General features: G+C 56.8%; 1 non-coding gene across 1 annotated transcript in view; it reads right to left on the bottom strand.

Annotated features, from left to right (window-relative positions):
- Positions 1 to 191, bottom strand: part of LOC124571436 — a 1,910-nt gene extending 1,719 nt beyond the window's left edge. The window contains exon 1 of the ribosomal RNA XR_006971865.1: positions 1 to 191. This exon is cut by the window's left edge and continues 1,719 nt beyond it. This is a non-coding gene — a ribosomal RNA (small subunit ribosomal RNA).
- Positions 192 to 10,000: the final 9,809 nt, after the last annotated feature.

Below are 10,000 nucleotides of genomic sequence, written 5' to 3'. Positions count from 1 at the left end.
TGGTCGGGACTCTGTTTGCATGTATTAGCTCTAGAATTACCACAGTTATCCAAGTAACGTGGGTACGATCTAAGGAACCATAACTGATTTAATGAGCCATTCGCGGTTTCACCTTAATGCGGCTTGTACTGAGACATGCATGGCTTAATCTTTGAGACAAGCATATGACTACTGGCAGGATCAACCAGGGAGCTGCGTCAACTAGAGCTGAGCAGCCGGCCGCCCGGGAGTGTGTCCCGGGGGCCCGCGCGAACACGCAAGCGTCCGCTCAATTATTCTGCAAACAGGAGGAGGCTGAGCTCCCCTGCACAATACACCTCGAAACCCTCTCAGGTCCCGGCGGCGCGCAGCGCCGTCCTAAGTACTTGGTCGGGTTCGAGAGAGGCGCAATCGCCCGGAGTTTGGCGAGTAGACGCTTTAGGTGCGACCACCCGTGCTCCCAACTGAGCTTGCCGCTGCCGACAGAGGCCCGGGAGCGTGCTGTCGTGGCATTGCCGGCGGGAGACAACACGCGCCACCTACGGTGACCGGCAGCTCCAACGCCAGCGCCACAGAAGGACAAAAGCCCCACTTGGGTGCCGAAGCGAACTCTCCCAGCACAGCGCACGCGCCAACACGTCCGCACAGCTGCGATACAAACCACCTGCGAGAACCGCAGAGGCGACCGAGCAGCAGACGGCGTCGCGGCGCCGAGCGCCGGGCGGCGGCGCATCCTCAGCGCACACAGTCCTCAATCGGACCAGCACACTGCAGATGTCCACCGCGCTTCGCACCGGGCCCGCGAGGACCTACTTTGGCCGCACGGCGCCGCGTGCAGGGTGCGCCGGCGCGCAGCTGCGCCGCCTGCCGCCTCCGTCGGCCGGCGCGCCTGCCACTGGCCGCCCCCACCAGCCGGCTGTAGCGCGTGCGCCCACGCACCGCGCGGCCAGCACGCCGGGAGGCCCCCCCTCACCGGCCGGGGACGGTCCCACCCAGCCACCGCCGCGTATCGCTTCACACCCAGATGCCATTCACGTTCGTGGGCATGGTGGGTATCGCTGGAACAACCGGTTGGTAGCTCAACCGATCGTCGCCATCACTGATTCACCTCTAGCGAGAACAACCGCACCACAACGGTTTACCAGTTGTTCATTTGCATAACGTCACCAGCAAACGTAGGCGTCCATCGCCATTTGCAAATTCAACGATTGTTGCATGCCTGTGTCAGGTGTCACGACACACTATGTCTGCCCACATACACGCAACAACATGTGCACGCTTCGCGAACACGTGGAAGGTGGCCCCCGTACGTATGCGATGTCCATTGCGCGAACGACTGTCAACCGGCCTCTGTCGCATGTCGCAGATGTGGAACGCAGTGCACCATGCTATCACGGTGTGTGAGAAGAGACGACTACGTCTGACAACACGCGCCACTACATCAACAGACGGCTCATGCTGATCGCCATCCAGGGCATACCACACTGCAATCCAGCTCTTATAGGGAGACGACACGTAGCTGAGTGCACAACATTTGGACCGCATGGTTCGCCGTTGTTGGCGCAGTCGTTGTACGGTCACATGTACCACGATGTATCATTCAGTACATGAGGACCAATGTGCAGTACAGTGTGTGATTTGGACGTACAACATCAGCGGACAGTTGACACAGGCCGTACCACAGCGTAGGCTAAGTGCTTCGCACATGCGAATGCCAATGAACAACTGCAAATGCCAATGAACAACTGCAAAGGGCATTGAGCATGTACGTCCTGCTGCCATCCACATTACAGTGTATAGCTGCAAGGTGTTTAACATGAAGCGATACACTGGGGACCGGGCAGTGCGAGTAGCAAACTATATTGCGGGGGTTGCAGTTAGGCAACACTACACTAATTTAACGCGTCGTATGACAATTACAGAGCAGGTTAAGGCCCAACGTGTGTTGGGTTAAGGCCCAACGTGTGTTGGGTTAAGGCCCAACGTGTGTTGGGTTAAGGCCCAACGTGTGTTGGGTTAAGGCCCAACGTGTGTTGGGTTAAGGCCCAACGTGTGTTGGGTTAAGGCCCAACGTGTGTTGGGTTAAGGCCCAACGTGTGTTGGGTTAAGGCCCAACGTGTGTTGGGTTAAGGCCCAACGTGTGTTGGGTTAAGGCCCAACGTGTGTTGGGTTAAGGCCCAACGTGTGTTGGGTTAAGGCCCAACGTGTGTTGGGTTACGTTAAGGGGCAATGTGGGTTACGTTAAGGGGCAATGTGGGTTACGTTAAGGGGCAATGTGGGTTACGTTACGGCGCAATATAGGTTACGTTACGGCGCAATATAGGTTACGTTAAGGCGCAATATCGGTTACGTTAAGGCGCAATACAGGTTACGTTAAGGCGCAATACAGGTTACGTTAAGGCGCAATACAGGTTACGTTAAGGCGCAATACAGGTTACGTTAAGGCGCAATACAGGTTACGTTAAGGCGCAATGCAGGTTACGTTAAGGCGCAATACAGGTTACGTTAAGGCGCAATACAGGTTACGTTAAGGCGCAATACAGGTTACGTTAAGGCGCAATACAGGTTACGTTAAGGCGCAATACAGGTTACGTTAAGGCGCAATACAGGTTACGTTAAGGCGCAATACAGGTTACGTTAAGGCGCAATACAGGTTACGTTAAGGCGCAATACAGGTTACGTTAAGGCGCAATACAGGTTACGTTAAGGCGCAATACAGGTTACGTTAAGGCGCAATACAGGTTACGTTAAGGCGCAATACAGGTTACGTTAAGGCGCAATACAGGTTACGTTAAGGCGCAATACAGGTTACGTTAAGGCGCAATACAGGTTAGGTTAAGGCGCAATACAGGTTAGGTTAAGGCGCAATACAGGTTAGGTTAAGGTACGACATAGGTTAGGTTAAGGTACGACATAGGTTAGGTTAAGGTACGACATAGGTTAGGTTAAGGTACGACATAGGTTAGGTTAAGGTACGACATAGGTTAGGTTAAGGTACGACATAGGTTAGGTTAAGGTACGACATAGGTTAGGTTAAGGTACGACATAGGTTAGGTTAAGGTACGACATAGGTTAGGTTAAGGTACGACATAGGTTAGGTTAAGGTACGACATAGGTTAGGTTAAGGTACGACATAGGTTAGGTTAAGGTACGACATAGGTTAGGTTAAGGTACGACATAGGTTAGGTTAAGGTACGACATAGGTTAGGTTAAGGTACGACATAGGTTAGGTTAAGGTACGACATAGGTTAGGTTAAGGTACGACATAGGTTAGGTTAAGGTACGACATAGGTTAGGTTAAGGTACGACATAGGTTAGGTTAAGGTACGACATAGGTTAGGTTAAGGTACGACATAGGTTAGGTTACGGTACGACATAGGTTAGGTTACGGTACGACATAGGTTAGGTTACGGTACGACATAGGTTAGGTTACGGTACGACATAGGTTAGGTTACGGTACGACATAGGTTAGGTTACGGTACGACATAGGTTAGGTTACGGTACGACATAGGTTAGGTTACGGTACGACATAGGTTAGGTTACGGTACGATATAGGTTAGGTTACGGTACGATATAGGTTAGGTTAAGGTACACATTGTTGTAAGGAAAGGTTTAATGGGGGGCGGGGCGGGGCGGCCGGTTTGTTGATTGTGATTATAGTAAGTGGATGCCTGCGGCATCATCTGATTTGCCACGTCAGGATGCACCTTTGGCTCATGACAGGCGGCGCTCTCATTCCATGCTTGTGGCAGACCTGTGTCTTTCATTCCTGCCATTGTTTGTGTGCTGTGAGAGGAGGCAGTATTGTGATGTTGGGTGCACCCCTGTGTAGGACATGTGTGGGTGTTGGTGGCTTGGCTGAGCAATGGTGGTTGTCGGGTGGGTGGGATATTCTGTTTTCTGAGTGGACCTCCCAGTCTGGTTATGACAGTGTGGATTGTCTAATGTGGCGGAGAGGATGCACTGGGTGTTGTTCCATGCTGGTGCTTACATATTGTCTGTGTGCGTGTTACAGGCAGAGAGTAGTGCGTGATAAGGGTGTGTGGCTGACGTGTGGTTGTGATTGTGAGCAGAGTCTTTCAGCATGTATACGGACAGTTGTATACATTATCTGTATTCTGATGGCTCTATCTATTACTAATCAGCGCCGTGTATACGTTTAATCCGGTTCCAGTCGAAACTGTTGTATCTCTGTACATTAGTGACACGGCGAGCCCGCTATGTAGTTACTCGTCTCGGCAGCTTCCACCGGTGTATGGCAAATGATTATAAGGAATCAGTCTAGTCGTCAATACCGATGGTGTGACGTCACATGTCTGGGGTGGGGGACGCTGCGCCCTTCCGGTGGGTCATGGCCTAGAAAGACTCTTCCCACGCAGGGGGGCGTGGACTGTCATTGACTCTTCCAGGTAATATACTTGCCGTACGTTCTTGCGACTGCGAGTGCAACGCTCACCGGTACCGACATGGATGGAGCGCCTCCTAGCTGACCGCTCAGCATCGGCATTCGTACAGAGAGCAACGCGGTCGCGTCTCTAGCTCGTAACTGGTACAGCCCGCAGCTCATGTATAGGGACAGCGGGAATGTCGCATATTGGAGATAACTCTTTTTTTTTTTTTTTTTTTTACTTTATTGTTATTTTAAAGCCTGTACAGCAGGCAGGCTGTCAGCAGCATACTACGCTGCTCTTCAGCCATAGAAGGTACAATCAGCAAAAACAGGAGAAAAACATAAAAGTTACAAAACGGTGGGCAATAAACAGGAGACACAGAGAAACAAACACGGAGCCGTTCACACTCGACGATAAGCCACACTGCAAACTGTTGAGACGACGCACAAACACTGAAGGAGACGATGGCACTGGTGAACGATGGAGTGTGACGGTAAACACTGAACACTAAACATGACGGCACACACGATACACTGATGGCGGTGATCTCCGGCGCGCGAATGTCCACTGAGCGTGTGCGAGTCCGGGGACCTGCCAAGAGGGCAACAGGGATGAGGAGGGGGAGAGGGGAGGAAAAGAGGATGCCATGGCTTAGGAGATGGGGACAGGAGGATAGGGACAGGGGAGGGGGGGGCCCGGGGGACGAGGGACGAGAAAAGGAGGAGGGAGGGAAAGGGGAGAGAAGGGAGGGAGGGTGCCCCGAGGAGCAAGCACAGGAGGAGGGTGGGAGGATCAAAGTTGGTAGGAGGGGTAGATGGAGGGGAAGAGGGCATCATCAGGGAGGGGGAGCTGGCGGAAGCCACCTTGGGAGAGGGTAAGGAGGGTGGAGAGATGGAGACCGGGTGGGACGTGGGAGTACAGGCGTGGCAGCGGGCGGGGGTGGGAGAGGATCGGGGAGACGAGCGGGTGAGGAGGATCGAGTTGACGGGAGGTGTATAGGATGCGTATCCTTTCGAGGAAGAGGAGGAGGTGGGGGAAGGGGATAAGGTCATACAGGATCCGCGTGGGGGAAGGGAGACGGATGCGATAGGCAAGGCGGAGAGCATGGCGTTCAAGGATTTGGAGGGATTTATAAAAGGAAGGGGGGGCGGAGATCCAGGCGGGATGGGCGTAACAGAGGATAGGGCGGATGAGGGACTTATAGGTGTGGAGGATGGTGGAGGGGTCCAGACCCCACGTTCGGCCGGAAAGGAGCTTGAGGAGACGGAGTCGGGAACGTGCCTTGGCTTGGATTGTCTGGAGATGGGGAGTCCAGGAGAGGCGACGGTCGAGGGTGACGCCAAGGTACTTAAGGGTGGGGGTGAGAGCGATGGGACGGCCATAAACGGTGAGATAGAAATCAAGGAGGCGGAAGGAGGGAGTGGTTTTGCCTACAATGATCGCCTGGGTTTTGGAAGGATTGACCTTGAGCAACCACTGGTTGCACCAAGCGGTGAACCGGTCAAGATGGGATTGGAGAAGGTGTTGGGAGCGTCGCAGGGTGGGGGCAAGGGCAAGGAAGGCGGTGTCATCGGCAAACTGGAGAAGGTGGACGGGGGGTGACGGCGGCGGCATGTCCGCCGTGTACAACAAGTACAGAAGGGGGGAGAGGACGGAGCCTTGGGGCACACCGGCGGAGGGGAAAAAGGTGTAGGAATCGGTGTTATGGATGGTGACATAGGAAGGACGGCGGGAGAGAAAGGAACCGATCAGACGAACGTAGTTAATGGGAAGGGCGAAGGTTTGGAGCTTGAAGAGGAGACCGGAATGCCATACGCGGTCATATGCGCGTTCGAGGTCAAGAGAGAGGAAGATTGCGGAGCGACGGGAATTGAGCTGTTCGGAAAGGAGATGAGTGAGGTGAAGGAGAAGATCGTCGGAAGAGAAGGACGGCCGAAAGCCACACTGGGTAACGGGGAGGAGGCGGTGCTGGCGGAGATGCTGGTGGATGCGGCGGGTGAGGATAGATTCCAGGACCTTGCTGAAGACCGAGGTAAGGCTGATGGGACGGTAGGAGGAGACGGCGGACGGCGGTTTGCCAGGTTTGAGGAACATGAGGATACGGGAGGTTTTCCACAGGTCGGGGTAGTAACCGGTGGACAGGACTACATTGTAGAGCCTGGCCAGGGTGGAGAGAAAAGAGACAGGAGCTTCACGAAGGTGACGGTAGGTGACACGATCATGACCAGGAGCGGTGTTGCGTTTGGTGCGGAGTGTATTGATGAGATCCTGTGTGGTGATGGGGGCATTAAGGTCCGTGTGTGGAATGTTGTCCAAGTACTGGAAACCAGGAGCGAGGGGAGGGACAGAGGTGTCAGTTCGATCGCGGATATCTGGGAAGAGGGAGTAATCGAACTGGGGATCATCAGGGATGGAAAACACATCAGACAGGTAGGAGGCAAAGTGATTGGCCTTACTAAGGGCGTCAGGAAAGGGGCGATCATCGTGGAGAAGAGGATAGTAGGGGGAGGGTTTAGTTCCGGTAAGGCGACGGAAGGCGGTCCAGAACTTGGACGAGTTTATAGGGAGGGTAGCAGTTAAACGGGTGCATGTCTGTCGCCAGTCCCGGCGTTTCTTGGCCGCGAGCAAATTTCGAATGTGTCGCTGTAGTTGCCGGTGGCGTCGTAGGGTGTCCGGGTCACGCGTGCGGAGGAAGGCACGGTAGAGACGACGGGATTCACGGAGGAGGAGGACGGCCTGTGGCGGTAAGGTAGGACGGTGGGGGTGGATGGCAACAGTAGGGACGTGGGCCTCCACGGCCCCAGACAAGGTCTGCTGGAGAAAGGAGGCGGCATGGGTGACATCATCAGGACGGCGGTAGGCGAGAGGGTGGCTATCGACCTGAGTGGAGAGGGTATCCCGGTAGGCATTCCAGTTGGCACGGGAATAGTCATGGATGTACTTAGTGGGAGGGTCATGACGAGGGTCGGGGCGGGGGCGACGGCCGTCTGAAACGGTGAGGAGGACAGGGAGATGGTCGCTACCAACAGGCTCCAGGGCATCCACCGTAATGCGACCAAGGAGGTTGGGGGAGGAGAGGATAACATCGGGAGTGGAGTTGGATTCGGGACGAGTATGCTGGGGGATGGGGATGAGGTCGCCTTGAAGGGAGGAGAGGAACCGATGCCACCGCCGTAACTGGGCAGCGGAGCGACTATGGATGTTGAGGTCGGCGGCGATCACATAGGAGGAGAAGGTACGGTCGATGTGGGAGAGGAAGTCGAAAGGAAGAGGGGCGTTGGGGCGGACATAGATGGTGGCACAGGTAATGGTAAGGCCGGGGAAGAAGAGACTAAGGATCAGGTGTTCGGTGGGGTCGGGAAGGAGAGGCTGGAGCCGAACGGGGATCTGGCGGTGGTGGCCAATGGCAACTCCGCCACGCGCAACTGGGAGGGGATTATCGGAGCGGTGGAGGAGATAGGGGGAGGTGTGGATGGAGTGGTGGGGTTGGAGGAAGGTTTCATTGAGGAGGAAGGCATCCACACGGTGGGTAGCAAGGGTGTGCAGGAAGAGGTTCTTGTTGGTGGGAAGGGAGCGGATATTGTTGAAAAGGATACGATGCTGTCGCGCCATGATAAGGACTTAGACGAGGGTGTCAAGGCGGGAGAAGGTGAAATGGGCCTGGTTATTGGAAAAGGTGGCGTACATTTTAAGGTGGAATATGGAACGGGCGGCGAGGGAGATCTGTTGTAAGGTGTGGGGGCGCTGAAAGGGATGGACGTTTTGAAGGACAATGGTGAGGAACCTGATGATGTCCTCAGCAGTGGGGGGGGGACGAAGGGAATTGCCAGGAGGGGTGGGGGCGTCCAGGGGACGGACAGGTACGGTGAGTTCAGGAGTGGTGGGAGGGGGTCGGGCTTTGCACTTTTGGGAGTAGGTGGGGTGGGGGAGGCTGCAGGTATTACAGGAGGGAGGGGATTGGAGGTTGGGGCACTGCCGGAGGAAGTGCGCTTGCCGACAATGTGGGCAGGTGGGGGCCTCGCGGCACTCTGCTGTTGGATGTGCATTGTAGCGCAGACATCTCTGGCAGCGCAGGGATTGAGGGGGGGAACGGGAGGGGTCGACTTTGAACCGCTGATTGAAGAGGAGGGCACCCTCCTTCAGGAGACGGTCAATGGAGGGGGCGTCCTCAGAGAAAACCCGCATAAGGCGGGTGGGGCCGGTCGCGTTGAAAATGCGGCGGACCGCCCGCACCTCCAGGGTGGGATGGGCCTTCAGCTCCGCCAGCACCTCCTCCTCCGTGATCGACGGGCTAAGCCGAGTGATCACGGCGGTGAGGGTCGGCGGGCGACGCGGGGGTTGGGGTTGGCGGGTAGGAGATGGGGAGGGAGCAGGGGTGAGGGAGGCGTGAGGACCAAAACGGGTGATGGGGAGGCGGGAGAGGATGTCAGTATGGAGGGTTGGGCTGGGGGAGGAGATAAGAACAGAATCCCGTCTGGGAGTAAGGAGAGAGATGGGGACGCCAGGGAAATGTTGGCGGAGGAGGAGGGAGAGATTCCGGGCCTCGAGGAAGGAAGGATCGGGACGGGACAGGAGATATTTGTAGAGACCGGGTGGGGAGGAGGAGGAGGAGGAGGAGGAGGAGGAGGAGGAGGAGGTGGAGGGAGCGGGGCCTGGTGGGGAGACGTCCATGGCATTTTGGGGTGGGGATGGCGGGCGGGGTGGAGCCTTTTTAGGAGCAGAGGAAGTGGAGGCGCCACTAGGGCGTTTGACAGCGGCAGATGGGCGGGTGGTGACAGGAGGGACGGGAACGATGGGGAGGTGGTGGGAAGGGACAGGTCCCGGCACGGACGCAGCAGGCGGCGCCGGAGATAGTGACTGTGACGGTGCAGGCGAATGTGGCAGTGATGGTGATGGTGACGATGATGACGGTGGTGGCGGTGATGGCGATGGCGATGGCGATGGGGAGAGCTGGGCGTGGGCAGTGGCCCGACGGGCCACCACCCTAGCCGGAGCTGCAGTGACAGGCTGGGGGAGTGGGGGGAAAGGATCAGAACGAGAGGAAGAGGCGGGAGATGGGGAGACAAAGAGCGAGGGCGAAGGGATAGAGAGGAGGGGAGGGATGGAAGGAGGGGGGTGGGATTGGGCACACCAAGTGATAGTGGTGGAGGCGGCGGAAGGGGACGTATACACGATGGCGGTGGTGGTAGTAGTGACGGTGGTGGTGGGGGCGGACATGACGACAAGAAGAAGAAAGAAAAACACAGCACTAAAAGGACAGGACACACACTGGGGGACGACGGACGGCGACGGCGACGGCGACGGCGACGGCGACGGCGACGGCGACGGCGACGGCGACGGCGAGAGGCAGGGACGCTGCTGCCGCGGACGGGGCCGGGGCGGCGGCGGCTGCTGCTGCTGCTGCTGCTGCTGCTGCTGGCTGGACTGCTGCTGCCACCGGAGGGCTGGCTGGCTGGCTGGCTGGCTGGCTGGCTGGCTGGCTGGCTGGCTGGCTGGCTGCGGGACCACTGCTGCAGGCCGGGACCGGGAACTGCTGGCTGGCTGGCTGGCTGGCTGGCTGGCTGGCTGGCTGGCTGGCTGGCTGGCTGGCTGGCTGGCTGGCTGGCTGGCACCTGGAACCCCTAACACTT

This window comes from Schistocerca americana, unplaced genomic scaffold (genome assembly GCF_021461395.2).
Source record: "Schistocerca americana isolate TAMUIC-IGC-003095 unplaced genomic scaffold, iqSchAmer2.1 HiC_scaffold_170, whole genome shotgun sequence".
NCBI lineage: Eukaryota > Metazoa > Arthropoda > Insecta > Orthoptera > Acrididae > Schistocerca > Schistocerca americana.
Note: the sequence above shows the minus strand (reverse complement) of the source record. Positions and strands in the feature narration are given on the sequence as shown.